The sequence below is a fragment of the Sitophilus oryzae genome, unplaced genomic scaffold (assembly GCF_002938485.1).
Source record: "Sitophilus oryzae breed Bouriz unplaced genomic scaffold, Soryzae_2.0 scaffold_1307_pilon_pilon, whole genome shotgun sequence".
Classification (NCBI taxonomy): domain Eukaryota; kingdom Metazoa; phylum Arthropoda; class Insecta; order Coleoptera; family Curculionidae; genus Sitophilus; species Sitophilus oryzae.
The window spans coordinates 300,999-321,734 of NW_022145957.1; positions in this window are offsets into that span (position 1 = coordinate 300,999).

A 20,736-nucleotide genomic window follows, 5' to 3' on the forward strand; every position below is an offset into this window, starting at 1 on the left:
CTTTTTAATTATTTCCCTGTCCAATCGATCACTTTACTATCTCACTCGCTGTACGATTTCGCTGACCTAACGTCTGGCTAAATTACTTCTGAACAAATGCCAACGTGCCCGGCTGAGTTTTCCACAGCGTGGAATAAATTACTTTTTCACTAAGCCATTCCAAATTGAGTACAAATCTTGTTAGTTAACTTACTCGCTTGTTCGGAGCAAATCTAACAGAAGTCATTGATATTTCATTGATTTAAAAACTGGAAACAGTTTGGTTTATAATGAAACTTTAATGCCGCAGAATTACGAGAATTGTTCGTGTATATGTCGTAGGCATGGCGAATAATTCGGCATTTTGCAAAAAGACTACGCATATTATAAAACGACGTTTTAAACAAAATAAGGGCAATTTAAAACAAGTCTATCTGTTTTCAGTCGCTTACTGTTTTATCTGTTTATTTATTTTAATAAAACAGTCGCGCGAACTGTTTTATAAGAATTAGGCAAATTTAACAATGATATTTGCTCTACGTTTCTTAGAGATGTGACTTATATCAGATACTTATATATAATAACTTGATATAAATCATTGAATTATGAAAGTCAAATACAATAAAATAATATAAAATAAATAAGATAAATATAATATAAACAATAAAATAATTTCCTCGGAAGATGGATTGGGAATGGTGGAGCAGCAAGGTTCCTGAACCTGTGTGTTAACGTAATTTGTAAAAGTGAAATCAATATACCTCAATATTTACAACAAAGAGTACAAAATGCATTCGGAAGTATAAGAAGATCTGTTGAAAAGGCTATACATAAAATTGAACGAAAAATAGAGGTGTGCAATAGGGAGGGTGGTATTAAATAAACCCTTTCGAATTTGTAGAGCATTAGAAATTTGTTTGTAGAAGTTGATATATTTATAATAAGTAGGATTAATATTATGCATTTCAAATTAACAAAAAAAAGTTAAAAATAATATATTTTAAATTGCTGACCTGGGTATTATTTATTTAAATCTTTCAATTGGCTCGATTTTCCTTATTTTTGCGACGAATATAATCAGGTTAAATAATTTAAAAATCCAGAGTCGGGCTTGAAATTATTTTAAATAATAATTAAACAGTTTTGTTGTTGTTAAAGTATCTAAAACAAAAAAAATAATGTGTGGCATATCGTTGTACTCAGGAGACTGAGTTCTTTCAAAACCTCAAGTAAAAAATGCATGTCCGTATTTAAAACAATTAAATTGGCCTATGTATCTCACAAATTATCAGATAATTTGAAAATCTAAAAGTACTGTCAGATAGCTCTGACAAAGTGGCTAATAGAATGTTCAATTAGTTTTTTGATTTTCTAAAAAATAACGCCAGGAAAAAATAAAATTGATTTTCAAAAAAATCCGTTTTTCTCAAAAAAACTCAGCAATCCTTGAAATTTTTGACACTTTTTTGATAGCATACTGGCAAACATCCCAAGGCGCAACTTTGCCCCAATTTAACCATCTTCGTATCTATTACGGTTACCGAGATACCAATGCTCGTACCTCGAATTTGTAGCACCCTGTATACGGGAGCTATTATTATATTAGTTTTTATTTGTTATATTTTAGTTATCATTAAGTTTACATATGACATGTCATTCTATTCAGAGTGTCATTTTCTATCAAATAGAGTAAAAAAATACCGAGGGGTGTCATTTAAAATTCAAAAGTTGTAGTCATTTCCGGTGAAACAGGAAGTAACCAAAACAATTGAATGCGTTAATCAATCATAATTTGTCATATACTAACACACCAAATATCGTGTTTTGATCTGATAAAATAAAAAAAAGTTATAGGGGTGAGCCACTTTTGAGACTCACCCCTATATATGGTGATTTTATATTAAATCTTGTTCTACTTGTTAATTTTATATTAAATCTTTGTAGTAAAGTTCATACCGAACTTTCTAATAATCCCCATTATTTATTAGTTACAATATTAAGTTTTAAAATTAGCTTATTTAGCACAGGGATTATAATTAAAAATGTAATATTAACCTTTTCAGAAATTCCTTTAAAAACTAGTTTAAATCCTAGACTAGTGCTGCAAAGTAATTTTCAATTAAATGCAAACTTCTGACTCTCATTAGTATGGATAATTTGAAGTTTTGATTTATATACTGCAAATTTTCTTTTGACTTTTACGTAGTTTGAAAGAAATGCCGAGTTGTAAGACTTAAGCGGTTTGGTTTGGTTTGCCAGCCGTTTGAATGTCTTGAGATGATTTGTGGCTTACACTTAAAACCAAATTGAACAAGTTCTAGTAATTTAAAAACAGTTTTTTAGAACTAATTTTTTGTATATACTTACCTATTTTTTTACTCTCAACAAATCGCCTAAATCAGTGATTATATACAGTATGTCCCCGGATTGTCTTTAAAAGATTAAAAAAACTATTTTATTATTGACATTTTGAGAAAGACCCATTTTTCATAAACATTTTTGCTTGTTCTAAAATGGTTAATCCCGTTTACACTTTTCCAAATTGCTATACCGTTTTAGAGAAAATTAAAAAAAAAAACATGAACATATGTTTGATTTTTTCCAAAAGTTCCAATAATACGATGAATGATTGCTGATGATATTAAATCCACACCCACAGAATGGCTTCCAGTACTGAGTCACATCCCATCTCCAAGTCTGCGCCGCATAAACGCTCTGCACAGAGAGTTTAACAAGATATTGGACAACAGAGACCTACCGATGAAACAGCACAGTGGGAACATGCATCACCAACTCACCACCAGGTTTCGATTTACCGGATTTACCAAGGAAAATCTGGTGCACGCTAAACAGAATTAGAACGCAGCATGGCAGAATCGCATATACTTCACAAAAATGGAGCAAGGAGTCCAAGCCCCTCCTGCGAGTGCGGCAAAAATCAAACCGTCAAACATATCGTGGAGGAATGCCCTGAAAAGGCCGACCAGAAGATTTCTTATTGGCAACTCCAGAATCAATAGATTATATAAATTTGTTAAATGTTTGTTTATAATTTTTTTTCTTTTTGTCATATACGTACTTTGTGTCTTAATATGGCCATTAACTAATAATAAACATATGGCTAAATAAATAAATAAATTTTGATTTCGATCTTTGATAGATGGTTATTATTAATTTTGATTAAATAAATAAATTTTATGTATTTTAAAAGAGCAAAAAATATAACGTTAATTAAAATTTAAACAAAAACCATCTATCAAAGAATGAAATCGAAATTTATTTATTTAGCATATGACCATAGAGAAGAACCTTCTCTCGTAGAGAAGCGACAAAACGAATCCCGCCTTAAAATTTGGAGTGGGAGGTAAACCTGCTAACTGTCATCTCAACGTGTTTTCGAAATACGGCCAGCGTTGCCATTGTTAATATAAAGTCCTGAAATCTTACTATTTTTTTATTTGTATACATAATTAATCTTTTTGAATTATTTTTTTATATATTATCCTTACCTTATAATAGTACTTAAAGAAAGAACTAACTTTCAGAACTAAATATTATTAAAACTTAAAATAGATGCAGGTTGGTTAGCGTTTAATAAAAAATACTTAGAAAATTAAAACTATTAGAAAATCGCATATATAATATATTTTTTGTTTTTTATGTAAAATATGATTTTTTAATATACATGGTGAGTCTTAAATAAGTGTAAATATTTTCAGGGCTGGTAGATCTCGATAAATAAAGCATTATTTTCTATTTGCCGTTTTTTCAAAAAAGTCCAGAATAACCAAGATTCTTTGAAAATTAAAAAAAAATGCTTACATTTTCAGAACCTCTGAATCTTTTCTGGGTTTTCTTTCTTGTAATTTTAATCAACCATCTATGTTCTCATATTATAAAGATATTATGTTATTTTTAATCGTTTTAGTTTTAATCATGTGCTGATGCACTGCAGTAGTAAAGTGTTTTGGTGTATTCTGGTGAATTAGTGTTTTATTTTGCTGTTGTAACACCCCGGTTCCAACCCTCAACTCTAATCATGTTATTTACTTTTTGGTTTGTTGTAACGCTTGTGTTACCAGCTGGTAAATAATAGAATTTTTCTTAAAATTGTTTAATTTATCATTTTGATTAAAAAAAAAACACTTTCAAATATTAATTTCGAAGCAAACAATATTATCAGATACGATTTGAAAATGTGCCTCTAAAAGGAATAGGTTAGAAAATAGTTCGAACGCGGTAAATCCACAATTCGCGGAAACCCGTTAAATCTTAAAAGATAGTTACTGTTCACTATGATTCCTAAATATTTCTAATATACTTTTTACTTAACACATGATTTTTTAGTGTATAGCTTTTCTTATTTCTTTTGTCTTCATTAAATTTCTCTAAGTGTAGCTATAAACTACTCTAAACATGCGATCTGTCACGTATGCCAATTTGAAGGTCACAAAACTTGGTCCCCCCCTACATCAATAGTGCCGACGGTTTTTGTCGCTTCTCTACGATTGGTTCTTCTCTGTCGGGGCCCTACCCCATCATCAGGTCAGCTTAGGTCGTTTCCACAAAATGACGAGCACAGCGCAGAGTATATAAATACGACTTGTCGTAAAGTAGCGGTAAGATATTGAGTCCCGCATCGCGAGATAGCGGCCTGGGTGCAATGGTAGTACTTTCGTACCACTGAGGTACCTATCGATAGTAAATAAAGGCTTTTTTCGGCTAGCCCAAAATATATAATGCAACAAAAACATTCTGAAGAATAATTTTGTAATAATAATAAAATCAATCGTGATAAATTTAAAAGCACACATAACACTATAGTTAACAATATACACACTTGGGTAAAATCACTTATTAATCAAAGCTAATTCATTTTTGGTGAGATAAATCCGATGATGTAATCAGTTATAAAGCAAATTTTCTTAAATCCTATTTAAGACCGACCTGAAAGTCGAGCAAATAAAAAAAGAACAGAGAAATCTACAAAATCAAATTGCATATATCAGTTTCAAACAGAAAAAGGATAAATCCGCCTGTGTCATTAGTGATTGTTTTTTTATTTTAATTGTATTTTTGTTATTATATATATGCGCACTCATCTACGCTTTGTTGTTTGATACTTGGCTGTTCCGTCACAGATTATCAAATTCTATTGTCCGTCTTTATCACATGAAACGGAAATATTTCGTCGTAAACTTAAGTCCATCCTTGATCGTAAGATTATTCTTTTTTATATACTACATTATACATCATTACTGAAAAAGATCGTGTATCCTTAATAGTAGATACTTATAGAAACTAATAGGGTATTTATGTTAGGTTGACAGTCATATATTTGCATAAGAAGAGTTTCCATCAAACTGATTGAAAACCTCGTGCATAGCTTTTAATGGACGTTTTTTTCTTTCTTAAACGACCCGGAAAGTGACCAATAAAGAATTGTTTTTTACAGTTACCTTAGAGATTTTCCGGTACTTTGGCTAAAATCGTTTATCCACTGTATTAAAGAATTTAAACACCGAGAATAGGCTTCAAATCAAAGGCAGTTGAGAAGACGAACGAGAAACGCTGAGATGTTCCGAGAGCACCTTGTATATTTTTATGGGACCTCCTACATAACGCTCTCGCCATAGAGAAATATACAATTTATTTTGTCTTTCTTTTATTTAGTTTCTCTTTGGCTCTAGACAAAGAGCTCGCAAAACGAAGGGCCAGAGGCAAGGGGGATGCTCAAAGTACACACTGTTGCCATTCAACTTTTTAAAAATCACCCTGTATCATTAAATGTAAAAGGACATGATAATGGGCTTTAGCTAATCTTTAGTTTTATAAAAATTAATTAATTCTTGTAAAAACCGCAAAGTTTTTTTATCTATACAAAAAGCGATAAAAATAATTCAAAATAGAACACTTTGTACGTAATATTCAGTTTTTCCTTATTTTGTAACAATGTTTTTAAGCCTTTTGAATCTAGCTTTATTAAGAAACCATTAGAATTAATGAACTCCCCCAATTACTAAATTATAATTAGCTTTATAAAATTCGTTGCGGAGAAAACCGCTCACTAGCAAGCTGTAAAGTTGTAGCCAAGATTTTGTGTTGCTTTTTTGTGCCAGTCAAAATAGTCTTATAACTAGTAGTTGAGTTATTTGAATACAAATTAGCATAAGGTTTATAAAACTTTCGGATAAAAGTTTTCAAATTAATTATGTTCTAACTTAAGGGGTGGCAAAACAAATTTGCAAACTTTAAAACAGTTTATGTCGCGTTCTGTTACATGTTTCGCAATCACTTAAAAAGTACATCATCATCATTTTTAGCTTATTCTTTTTTTCAGCTATATCTACTCTTTTTGTAGTTGGGTCCATTGTTGTTTATTGTTAGCTATGCGGGTCGAAGTTATCCCATCTCATATTTGGTCTTCTTCTATGTCTCTTAATTCCTTGTGGACCATTTGATTCCGTGGATGACATCTATTACCTGGGTCTTTTGTCATATCCACTCTATTCTTTTACGGTCTCTCTTGGATATTCCCAGCATATTTCCTTCCATTGAGCGTTGTACGACCTGCAGTTTCCTTATAATGTCTGCTTTAAGTGTCCAGGTTTCGCATGCATAGGTCATGACTGGAAGTATACAGTGGTTGAGTGTTTTCTTCTTTAGATAGAGTGGCATTCTAGATTGGAATATGATTGAGTTTCTTCCATAAGTTCTCCATGCTAACTTAGTTCTTCCATTGATTTCTGGTAGTAGAGATCCTGAGCTGTGTATTAGTTGTCCCAAATATGTATATTCTTCTACTATTTCCAATATTGTGTTATTTGTTACAATTTGTTTTCTTTCCACTAGTTTGTTGTAAATTACTGTAGTTTTTGTAAAAATTTATTTTGAGACCTACTTTATTGTTGGCTGTATTTAGTTTGTGAATTTGTGTTGGTGGTCCTTTAGGACTATTGGCTATTAGGACTATATCATCAGCGAATCTTAGATGGTTAAAATATTCTCTATTTATTTGTAATTCTTTGTTGGTTCAGTCTAGTTGACGGAAGATTTCTTCTAGTGTTGCTGAGAACAGCTTTGAGGATATCGAGTCTCCCTGTCGTACTCCTTTCTCAGTTGGGAACTCTGGGGTTGTTTTATATATCATTACTCTTGCTTTGGCTTCTTTGTATATATTGGCGAGAGTTTCTATATAAGGCCTGTCAATACCTTGTTTCGCTAGGGCTTCTATTATTGTTTTAGGATATATCGATTCAAAAGCCTTCTCAAAATCTATAAAGGCTATGGCTAGTGAAAGTTCGTAAAAAAAGTATATAAACTTATGAATATCGTTTAATTTATTCTGTAATTGTGGCAAAACAGTAGTGATTTTTTTGATAATTTTCATTTAACGATTTAGGCAAGTACTCTACTCTAAAACCAGACTCAGGCGACTCATGCACTTGCCAAACATTTGTTATCGGTATATACAGAGTGGCGCCTCTCGTACGACACTGAAGTTCCAAATTTTGTAAGCATATGTAGGTTAATTTGGAGAATTTCTTAAAAATATACTATATAATATGGAACAACCAATATATTATTCCGATATTGAATTGAGAATTTATGTCTCTTCAAAATACCATTATGGTTGCCTACCCCTCAAACAAAGATCGCTTTTTATTATTTGACAAAATGTACGTGACTGTGTCACGTTACTTAAATACAGCCGTCAAATTAGTTTCACTTTAAAAACCAGTTATCATTTTGTGTCAGTTAAAACAAAAAAATGCTCAGAAATTTGCCGAAAATGGAAACTTATCCTACATCAGAGAGAAATGTGATAGATACTATTAATTGGTGACTGCAGTGTGCCATTCGCCAATTAATAGAGTGCTTAAATGCTCCCGATTATCAAGCCTGGACTTTTTTATGGGAATATATTAAAGATAGTGTTTAAAAAACTCGACCAACTATTGTCGCCAACATGAGAGAAATGATTGTGGCTGCTTTTCGAAGTAGAACTCCACATATGCCTCTTAACATAAAAAGAATCATTTTAGGCATATGATTTTATCTGACTAATTTTTGTCACATAATTATACGTTTATATCTAGTTTTAATTCTGTAATAATTAGAATATATTTTAACGGTGTATTTTTTATTAGCGTTGAATAGTTTACTCTACATCCTTTATTTTATTAAATTAACCTAATCACAACCTATATTTTATGAAATAATAAAGATCTGTTGATGCAAAATCCTAAAAATAAAAATAACCTGGAAAATATTTGTCTGTAGGGTAGACAACCTCAATAGTATTTTGAAGGGACATTAATTCTGCATTGAATATTAGAATAATATACTGGGTGTTTTATTTGAAATAGAAGTGTAACCTGTTCTTAAATGTGACCATTGTTCAACATTAATTTTGTCTCACCTCATATAACTTCTCGGGCCAAGTTTTAATTTGATATAAAGTACGATAGTTATTTTAATTACATTTAATTAGTTTTTATTGAAACTTAGAACTTATTCTTCATTTTGTAAATGTTAAATATGTCAGAAACTTTATATTTTAGTCATATGTTTCTCTAATGAAACCCAACTTTATTTTTTTCCTAGAATCTAAAAATCAATTAATAAACAAAAAATTAATACAATAATATAATATACAATATAATCAATTACAAAAAATTAACATAATTTTGCTGTCTAACTTTTTTGGAGACACTCTTCTGTTATATATCCTGGAACAAATGGTTCTAAAAATGCCAAAGAAGTAATAATTGATTTGAAACATATTTTGAGAATAAATACAAATTTTTATTCAAATATCTTTTAACTCTTGTTTCTACCTGATTTCTGTTAAAAATGTGCGTTTAGTTTTGATCATCTCTTGAATTGTTGTGTCTTAATTTCACCATTTTATTCATACACACAATTTTTTTTTTATTTTAAGTGTTTGATTTTATATTTACTTATAGCTGATTTTTTGAAACGTTTAAGATAAAAATAGAACAAAAATGAGATTAAAGAAAAATTGGAAAAGTTTCCTATTGAACTAACAAATAGCACTTTTAATCGTTGTCAAGCGTGATCACTCTCTGCGTTCTATTTCAGCTTAACAACTTCTTTAATTGCAGCGCACTTTTACAGAGGAGGAAGCGTTCCAATAAAGGCAGTTTGCGTTAGCAATTATCGTCTTTATTACGTCAGTTTGGAAAATTAAAGCAATCGTTTAACTGAAATTTGTGCGCCATTGGACCAAATCGTTATTATGTAACAGAAATCTTCGGGCGTATACGGCATCGGTAAGCTCCGGCTTTGTGTGCCGATTTTCGAGTTAATATGCTCAGTATAACAAAATATTCTAAGGAAAGAAGAGCAAGTATTAAAACTAAAGGAATTTCGGACTTCCATTGTCTATTGATTTTGCTTACATCAGTGGCGGTTCGTCAGGTGCACTTCGCCGAAAAAATACTCAAATTAAATAAAAAACTTTACTGCTTAAAATATTAATTTAGTTTAATATATTTACATGCATCTAAATAATAAAATGGTAATTTTTTCTAAGTTATTTATTTTTTTCCGGGCGGACCTCTGCATAATAGGTCCACCGCATCGTTAATTCCGGCCGAAAAAGTAGTCTTATAGGCCCGCACGCGCCTATGTCACAAATTACCTATAACAGATGCGAAAGAAAGCGACTGGATCGGAAACCGTTCGGCAAACCCGACACGCCTATTGAGTAGTGTAAATACACCAGTCGTTTAGTCCGGAAACCCATGCTGTGTCGTATTCGCTTGCTGGAGTGACATAGTGCGTGGTTATATGTTTCTTGTTAAAAACGCGTGTAGGATTTTTGTTGAACTTTTGAACTGTTATTTCTAAGTTTTGGTAATTTGTATATCTTATTTAAAATGGGATACAAATGTGTTTATTTATAAGGAAAAATAAGATATTTATAGTATAAAAAATTAATTTATTTAACAATGTGACAAATTAGTTACCTTTCTATTGGTTCTATCGGACTTTTTTCAACTATATAAATCTTTATTTGTAAACTTTAATACATCACATATTTTCAATCTAATAAATCATTTAATGATGTAAATAAGAGGAAATTTCTCACATGGGTGGTCAAATTCTATAGTTTTCATTATATCAAACAGCCTCTGAGAAATGTTTTCAACTCAAAATGCCTTTAATTATGTTTGACTACATCATTAAAAAGGGTCTTCAAATACATCAATGTGATATTTGTCTAAAATTTGCAAAAGAATCCGAATCTCTGGATAACTCGAAATTATTTACCCATTTAAAAGCCTTTGATCATGAAAGTGGAAAAATTTGTTCACTTTATTTACAGGCTGGAAAAATTATTTATATTAAATTTTGATGAGTTTTGCATTGAAGAAAACATTCAGAGGCTGTTTGATATAATAAAAACTATAGAATTTGACCAACCATGTGAGAAATATCCTCTTATATACATCATTAAATTATTTATTAGATTGAAAATATTTTATGCATTAAAGTTTACAAATAAATTTATATAGTCGAAAAAAGTCCGATAGAACCAATAGAAAAGTAACTATTTTGTCACATCTTTAATTAAATTTTATTAAATAAATTAATTTTTTATACTATAAATATCTTTTTTTTTCCTAATCTCCTACGAACTGATATAATATGACGAGTAATCTATTAAATTACTGTGAGATTATATGCCTCAATAACATATTGGTGCAGATTGTTTTCACCCAAACAAATAATAACCCAAACTATACATTGATGCGGATTGTCTATGAACTCTTTCTGAAGGTCACAGAAAACTGAACGCGGAATTCGGTGTTCTTTCGCATCTGTTATAGTTAATTTGTGCCTATGTTACCACGTCCATAAGCCACAAGTGAAGTGAAAATGTTTCTATTTCTGAGCCAAGCGGCTGCACGGTTTTCATGGTAACGTGACGTCAGCCAAGTGGCAGATGTAAATCCCCCCCACCACCGAAGTTTATTATTGGTGACCGATGTGAATGAGTTTTTGGTTTTGGGCAGTTCTCTTCGTCTTCTTTTTATTCAGGAAATGCGTGACGGCGGCGCATAATTTATGCATTTATGCTAATATTCGGCTATTTCGGCGAGTAATTAACCGTGTAAAGACGGTAAAGTTGTTGTTATTTATTGTTGTTTGTTAATAGTTTTTGTTGATTTAACTTGTTAATTTTTGCCGAATTTTGCTGTTTGCTTTGTTGTTGTGTTTTAAAACTGTTTTGTGTGTGTATGTGTTAAAAAATGAACCCAATTAATGACTTGGTGTGCAATTTATTGGAAACTCCCTTCAGATGAAGACAAGAGGGATGTTTTATCTCAAGGGCGACCAGCTGAAACTTTAACCATAAATTGCAAAAAAGAAATAAGAAAAAGTGGTAAATCTTATAATATTAGATTTAAGTCTTCCTGGTTTTCTGATTTTAATAATTGGCTATGTAGTAGTATTGTTTTACAAAAATTACTTTGTTGGTCGTGTTTACTATATTCTAATAAACATGGCATTTGGACTAAAGAAGGGTTCACTGATTTCGGAAATATAACAAGATCTTTGCATAAACACGAGGATTTTGCAGAACATTTAAAATGTGTGTTAAAAAAAATCAAAATACAATAGCCGATGCTTTAGAAAAAAATGTTAGACTCTATAAGCTTAATTTTAATAAAAATGTTCGTTTAAATAGGCTTTAATGAATATAATTAATTAATTAAATGAGGATATTACTAATAAGCTTACAGAACAGAAAAATTGAGCTGATTTAGGTACAAAATTAGTAAGTTTAGTAATATAAATATGTCAAATTTATTTTGGTTAATATTGCTTAGTAAACATCAATGTAATAATAATTAATGTAATAATCGAATAATAATTGAATGGCTCTTCGGTTGTAAGCAACAATTTTTTCAATATCGAAATTTCAGTGAAAAAAACCGAGGAAAAAACGCTATACCTATGAAAATTACAACCTTATTTCAATAAAATCTCTATTTTGAAAAAAATATCGGTTACAACGTTTTTCGAGGAAGCCATTCAATAATTACAGTATTCGCCATAAAGTTGGATCCATATAGACGGTTTTTTTGGTATTATGGTTTAAAAAAAACTCTTTATGGCTATCAATTCTGCTTTAAAAACAACTTAAAATGCACCAAGTCAAAGTTGAAACATAATTTTGTTAGTCATTTTTAGAGAATAATAATAATTTAACAAATTTTTAAAAATTTCTTTTAAATATTTTGTATTTGACAGATAAAGATTTTCACATACTGTCTGCGAAGAAAATATAGCAGAAATATTAAGAAGAAGTTTTTGAAAAAAACTACAATCAATTATTTCTAATGGAGTTCGAGATATCGATTTTTGAATTCAGAGTTCTAATAGCGCGACCACTGTCGAACACCAACTCAATTTCACTTATTTTTACCAAAAGTGAAAGCGTTTATAACTCCTACCGTAAAACATTTTTCTATAATTATTATCATTCTTTCACAGCAAAAAGTATGATGTTAATTAAAGTTTTATCAATAACAATTTATCAAAGAATAAAAACGAAATTATGCTGCCATAGAAACACGTATAGATTTTTAGAATTTAATTTTCATGTTTTTTTTATTTTCTCTAAAACGGTATGAAAATTTGGAAGAGTCTAACGGGATTATCCATTTTAGAAAATTTTAAAGACAGTCCGAGGACATACCGTATGCATTTATACATTCCGTACATGTATACGGCACCTAGCACAATTTCATTGGTCAGATTTGAATTTTAAACTAATTAAACTCCGAGTGCCATACGCGAGTATGGAATGTAAGACAGTGCCATATGCACTTACGGAATGTACCTAGTAGCCTTGTATATGAATTTTTAAAGTAGCTCAACCTAAGACGTTTATGGATGTAAAGCGTATTTCATAGTCTTTTACTACAGAAAAATATTTTTTGTTACTCTGAATTTTGAAGCGACCAATAAAAACAAAGAAAATAAAAATCGATAATTTTTGAACTGTGCCAATTGGTTACTAATCGACCAGATACTTTTTGTCTATTAGATATGCTATATAAAAGCTAGTAATTATACAATTCGACCATTGTAAATACCCGACAAATTCCCCAAGGCCGACGAGGCCGATACTTTTCACTGATAAAAAAAAAATGTTTGTTTAGATAATTTTCGAGATATTTTTTCTTTCTGAATGCACATTTTTAAAGTATTTTATATTCTTTGTCCGCTTGATCTATTATACTAGTCGCCGTATCGAAGTTCTGTTTCTTCTAGTTTTAAAAAATGTTCTTATTTCTTTGTAGTTGTAGTGGTTGTAGTGTAAAATTAGATTAATTTTATTAAGTTTAATTATAATTTTTAGTGTAGAATACCAGAAATAGTTTAGTAGTGTTTTTATAGTTTATTATTTTGTAGTTAAGTAGTAGGGGAAGGGATAATTTGGTTATTTTTTCTTTTTGTTTGATTAATTAGTAAGTTTGATAATTTTTTCAGTGTAGAATACAAGAAGTAGTTGTGTAGTGTTTTTATAAGAGATTATATTAGCTTATTATGTAGATGAGTAGTAGGTGAAGGTATTTGGATATTTTTTCTTTTTGTTTTTCTTCTAATTGTAGTAATTCTATTAAGTATTGTGATAGATACACTATATCTTTCTTCAACTTTGTTGAAAAGTGCGTTATCATATAATTTTGGTTTTCTGGTAGTAGAATATACGAAAAAAAAATCTGATTAAATTTATTTTAAATTAAATTACTCGAGTCTTATTAATCAAATTAATCTAGTCAAATAATAATAATAGTTAGTTTCTAAATATTATACAGGGTGAGTTCCCTACGATGTTCTCTATGGGTATCTCGGAAACTACTGGAGATAGAGAGTCGGTTAAATGGGGAAAGACTTGCAGTTTTGTGGGGTCATAAATATGCGCCTTTCGGATTTTTTCGGAGAAGTTCAAGACTTACTAGATATTTCGAAAAAAACAAATTTTGGCTATTTTAAAACTTGTCTCTAATACCATTATAATCTATCGTATGATCGAATAAAAACGGCGTCAACGATGTCTATGAAATGAAGATCGCTGTCATTTTATAAGTAAAATTATCTGGGAAATATCATCGAACGTCATTTCATAGCCATCGCTGGCGCCGTTTTTATTCGATCATACGGTATTTTAGACAAAAAGTTTTCAGATAAAAGTTGTAGATAATCACATACCTAATGAGTTTGTGTTTTTTGTTTTTTTTTCTAAAGCCTGTCATTTTTTACATATGAAACAAACATTATGTTTTTTTTAAATGGAAACCATAGTTGGCCATGACTTCATAAAAAGCGCCATTTTTTAAACTTTTCAGCGATATAGGTATAATATGTTTTTATCGAAAAATTACAAGTTATAGCCAATTCTTTTCTTTCTTGGCTAATTTCCATAACAATAATACCATGCCAATTAGTTGGCATCAAAAATGTAATAAGTTTTATGTTTTCAAAAAAAAAATTCGTAAAATTCGTAAAGCACTCGATTTAGAATAAAATAATCTAAGAATGAAATTATTCTTTTATAAACCTGCATTAAATCAAATTAAAATAGGTATGTAACTTTTTTTAAATATTAATTAACAGCAATTAGCATTATCATAAATTATAAATAATGTACCAACATATCGAAATAATAATTTCTTTGTTAATACGGTTTAAAATTCTTAAAATAACAGGCAAAAATAATCCACAATTTACAATAAAATAAAAGTTTCGTTTAAATTCCTTAATCAGCTGATCACTATTAAAGTTCGCAGAAACCTGGGCTATATTATTACATTACTCTGAGGAAAATAATGAAAATAATCGATATTTTTGACTCCGCCCGGAAAGGTTCACGATTTGTCCTCCAGTTGGCAACACATTTTGTCTAGTCGGTTGAGCAACTTTAAGAATATATAAGCAAGGCTAGTAGTTATGAAGCAGCCAAGGCTCATATGTAGATAGGTAGGTAGGTTTTTAGACATTACTATTAACGTGTTGTTATTGAGCATTCCAACCAAAACCAAACCAACCCCACCAAATAGCTAACCTAACCAACGCAATCAACCCCACCAACTAATCATCTTAACCAACGCAACTAACTTCACCAAATAATCAATCTAACCACACCAAACAGAGTGAAACCAACGCAATCCGTATTTTGATTGCTATTAAATATTTACAGCTTCTTTTAAAAAATAAAAACAGTTGTAAAAAAAATAAAAAAAAGTATGATTTGGGGTGAGATTTGAACCACGGACCTCTCGTTCGCGAAGCGATGACCTCAGTCACGGAACCACATCTACTCTTGCAAGATTAGCTATACCCAGGCGTTACTTTCTGCTGCAAGCATAATATTCAGGTACATTCCATAAGTGCGCATGGCACTGTCTTACATTCCATATTCGCGTATGACACTCGGAGTTTAACTGGTTTAAAATTCAAATCTGACCAATGGAATTGTGCTAGGTGCCATATATATGTACGGAATGTATAAATGCATACAGTATATGTTTACGAACTTGAATTTAATTTCGTTCGAACTTATTATCGACGAAACACAAAAATCGTTTATGTAAATATTTAACCTACTGTGTTTAGTGGATATAGTAAATTTTGAAATTATATACATTATTTCAATAGCACTTATGGTAGTGAATTAACACTTACTAGAAATAATTTATTTAGTACCTATTCATAATGGATAGATCCCCGAGCCTTTATTAACAATTAGCACGATACAGCGCAGCGGTCGAGGTAATTTTAGAAGTTTGGGCATTTAACTTGACTTAATATTAGAGTTACTGACATTGATAAGCTTAAGATGATAATAAACGTTAACGATAATAATACTGATACATGCAGTCCCTAACTGCACTACTAAAAGCGTTTCTTTAGATAAATAGTTTATACTGCTTTTTAAAATTAATTAATCCTGGATAATAAACATATGAGATTACTATTTTCTATTAATTTAGTAAATTGTCATTAGTTAGATTTAAAAAATATTCTTGAAATTATCATAATATATACGTTTATGACTCGCATCTTGTTTAATCATACATACTACTATCACCACTGCAGTGCAGTGGCGAAATACCCATATAAGGATTTTTTTGGAGATAAGTTTGGTTGTGTTTATTATTCTTTTTAACTTAAAATTATTTTTTTTAAAAAAATCCAAATCTTTCGAATTTTTTCTTGCAAAATTCACCTCATAGACGTGTTTCTGGGGTCAAAATATACTAACCATAAAAGGTTCTTGGCACATTTCGGATATACTGTTTTTAATAAAATTTTAATAAATTAGAAATAACATGGCAACACCGCATAGTGTTTCAAACAAAAATAGTAGTTTATGCAGAATTGTATGCTGAGCCCAATTCTGTACAGAAAAATGAGGGTTGCATTAAAAAGAACACTTTATAAAACAAAATATTTTTAGGATACTCACCTTATAAAGAATGCAACATTTATACAAAACTTTGTTTCATGTTTTTGTCAAAAACGACGATATTTCAGTTCATAGCATTAATGAGCCACCCTGTCTTTTCTATCCATGATTTTTCTAGATATTTTAACTAATTCTTGAGCAACAGAATTACGTAGAGACTCTCAATTAATAACAAATAATATTAATTAATTATAACCAAAAATATTTTACAATTAATTTCAGAGAGAATAAGAATTTGACAAAATGCTTTTCTGACATTCAGTACAATATATTAAATATATGGCATTAAAATTTAGAGCGTCCTAAAGCAGGAAATGTCTGAAAAACAAAAAGTTTCGAATAAAAGCTGAAACATTAGTTATGTTGTCGTTCCGTGTGACATTAACGAGTTTCTTAAAGAAAAGTACGTGTGCTATTTTATGTTTCCTTATATCCTCTTATATTTATGTGTTTATAACATATATATTTTACGATTTTTTTTAGTAGGTATTTGTTATATGGAAATTGCGAATGACTCGCTAATATTTTTAGATAAATTATTATACGTTTTTAAAAGTAAAAATTAGTTACTTATTATGTAATAGTTATTTACAGTACAAGTGTGTTTATGAATATGATTACAACAACGAGTGTGAACGATTAGAACGACTCGGTCTACGACCTCGTCGTTCTAATCACACGAGTGTTGTAATCTGTTTAAACGCACGTGTCATGTACAACGTTTTATCTACAACCGAAAAATAAGAAAATGCTGTTTTAATTTTTCATTTATTAGTCGCCCACCTTTAACATCTTTAACTATGACATTTGTCACATTTATGCTGAAAAGTCAGTTTGCCCTGTCAAGTAAACGCGAGCACTTTTTGCCCAGAGAAATTATTTTAAAAATTACGATGAGCGATTCCGAAAGTCTCCCTTCAGATGTAGAACTTGCCGCAGTACGTGCCACGGAATTATTATTATTGCCGGAAAAGTTAATATATTTAGATTTTCGTAGTTGTTTTTCATTATTATAGCAACTAGTTGTGTTATAGATTCATAACACCACTAGTTGTGTTATGAATCTCATAACGTAACTGAAATACTAAAAAAATAGTGATGTAAAAACGTTATAACTAAACCCAAGTAGCATTTGGACGTTATCTAACGTCGGGTATACGTCGCGTTCAATAAACCTGACGTCGGGTACCAACGTCGGTTCGACCGCCTGACGACCCTTACTTGCACCTAAATGGGGAATACAGATTCGGGTCGCCTCGCCGTCGGTATCTGACCTAATAGGGAATGTAATTCTACCAATTACCAACGTCATATTACGTTGGATTTTAGTCACTTAAAATTCGTCGCTAAGCACTTACGTTACGTTTGGTTTCATATTCGCTACCAAGAATACATAAAAACCTAACCAAACTACCTAATTCAAATGGATTCATAATCACTCCTCGAATATAACTATAAGTGCCTATCTAATTTCATATTATAATAATTCTGAATCATTAATCCAGACATCAGTTTTGTCAACGGAAGTCACTTTTTTGATATACCTGATTAAAATACTCCGGAAAACAACGAGCGCCTTCAAAATAAGGTACATTTATGAAATAAAAATATCTAGAAAAAAGTTACTCGCAAAATATTTTTTTAATTTTCTAGCTGGTTTAATCATAAAACTGTACTGTGGTTCCCCCCAAACTCAACCTTATCAATATTATTCTACTAGAAATCGAAATGTGAATATAAATTTTAAAAACAAAAACGATTTTAAAATGGCTGACAATCGGATACGTGTTAAGAATGGCGGATTTCTGTGTCCGACTTAATATGAACTACCAATATACCAATTCCGACCGGGTCTCCAACATTAGTCGTCTCACACGACCGAAGTCATCAAACCGGACGACCGGCAATCGTATTATGACGTATATAATTCCAACGTACGCCACGTAACCTCACTTTGCGTATCAGTGATTTGTGGATTTGTGCAACTATATTTTAGTTTTTGTTTTCTCCTTAAAAAAATAGGCAGCCACTTTTTTAAGCCTAACCTCACATGTGGGAGGAGGATGGGGTCTGCTGGTTTCCTAAGCTAAAAAATAAAATTAAGATGTATTAGTGTAATGCAGCATCTCTTCCGGATAAAAATCATTTATGAGTGGAGGCAAGACATCACTACTACTATTATTATTTTGCAAAAGCCTCGACCTCTTTCTTTATAATGTAGATGAATGTCTAAATGCCTTTTTAGTGTTTTTTTTGGGCATAAGTTTGTTTACAAAAACTTTTTATTAGGTTATGTTCATGATGTTCATTAGGTCGCAAATGCTACTTAATGGGTTGTATTTACGGACGTAAATAGAGATACGTAAATTAGGTTATAAATATGAATATAAAATACAACAAAATATAATTGGACGTTACTTTAGGGATTATCAGTGAGACGTATCCTATTCGGACAGCGGGTAGACGTCGGGCTAGTTCAAGTATATGTACGTCGTGCAAGCCAACGTGGGAACGACGTTGGGAAATTAATAAAAATGGTACGTTGTTATTTTGTACGTCGACAGATCGTTGGATTTACCGACTCGGATCCAACGACGTTGCTTTTAATAGGAAAGTGACGTCACAGGTCGTATCACCAGCACCCGACCTAAATTTGCACAAGTCTGACGTCGCTTCAGGTCAGATTTAGTTCGAACTCAGATAGATGCTACTTGGGAACGGTTGTAGATAAAGTTATTTTTTACTAGCTTTTTCCCGCGACTACGTTCGCGTTATGGTGCGTTTAGACTTGAGCACTCACGCACTGATCCTGCGCGAATGCTCAAGTGTAAACAGTGCCAACTTTGCCAACAATAACGTGCGCGAGCAGCCGCGAACGTGAGCCGTCTGGTGTCGGTTTTTGGTCCGTGCTCAAAGGGATTTTATGTGTGCGCAAACGCTCAATTTGGACCGGCAATTTGTTTTGTCTGCGTTCGTGCGTGCGTTTGTGATTTTTTTTCGTTTTCTTTATTAAAATTATGGAGTGGATCAATGAATCTTCGTTATTATTAATTGAAAAATATGAAAACTTGCCTATATTATGGGATGTTAAACATTCTTTGTATTATTAAAAAATAAAAAAAATATAACGCATGGCAAAACCTTGTAAATAAAATTAATATTGAATATGTCGATATTAATGAAATTGCTATTCTAAAATTTGTATCTTTTGTTCGTAATTTTTGGTGTTATTAAATTTTGTAAATATTTAAAGTCGGGCCTGGTTATTCTTGTAAAGTTTTTGAACTGATCATAGCCCTCCTCAGACACTAAGTTGTTGCAGTAAATTATATCGATTTCTAAAAATTTGGGTTTACCACCAGCGACGATGTTTTCGATTTTTCTTTTTTTTAATAATTAAGCTGTGCATAAAACAATGACTTCAGCCTCGACTATTTCTTGGTCGTCCATTATTTTCGCCAACACAACTCTGCTGTGCGCGCACAAATGGATCACTTAATTCGTCGAAAAATAAGTTGTTAATTTGAACGGAGCCGAGAGCGCGAACGAATTCGTGCGCGCACGCTCAGCTCGTACGTGCTCAAGTCTAAACGCACCATTACACCTCGAACCGTTCATGCTTTGATTTAAATGATTGTTTACTTCTTTATAGATAGAACTAGTGAGCCTTACAAATGCACTATTTAAACTATGTTTTTAAGAGTTTTAGAGCTAGATACTCGTATTTAATACCAAAAAGTAAAGAGGTAACAAAGCAATGAGATTTTTGAATGTCCGGAGTGCGGTAGGCAGATAACATCACGTATTGGGCTTTTCAGTCACAGAAAAGCCCATGAAAGAAAACGCCTTGCGTGACCATCTTCTGATGTGTGTCGACTACTCGTCAGCGAGTAATGGCTGTACGTATGTATGTAATTATATATTCAGAAACTATGGTTAAGCTTATTGAATTTGACACTTTATGTTAGTTTAATAATATATTTTCGAATTTTTGTGCTTAGGCGTAAAAGTGCTGTACTTTTATGACTAGGCGTTAAAACGACTTTTATATTGTCAATCTCGTGGCAAAAATTAATCCTTTTGTGACGTTTGTAAAAAATCTATTACAATTAATCAGAACCATTCGGCTACCTCTTAAATTAATTTAAATTATAAAAAGATTTCGGAAGACGAGACGATACAAAAACTTCAGATGGAATGTTCAGTTTTGGTTCGAAACTTTTAATTATTCATTCGAATTAAAA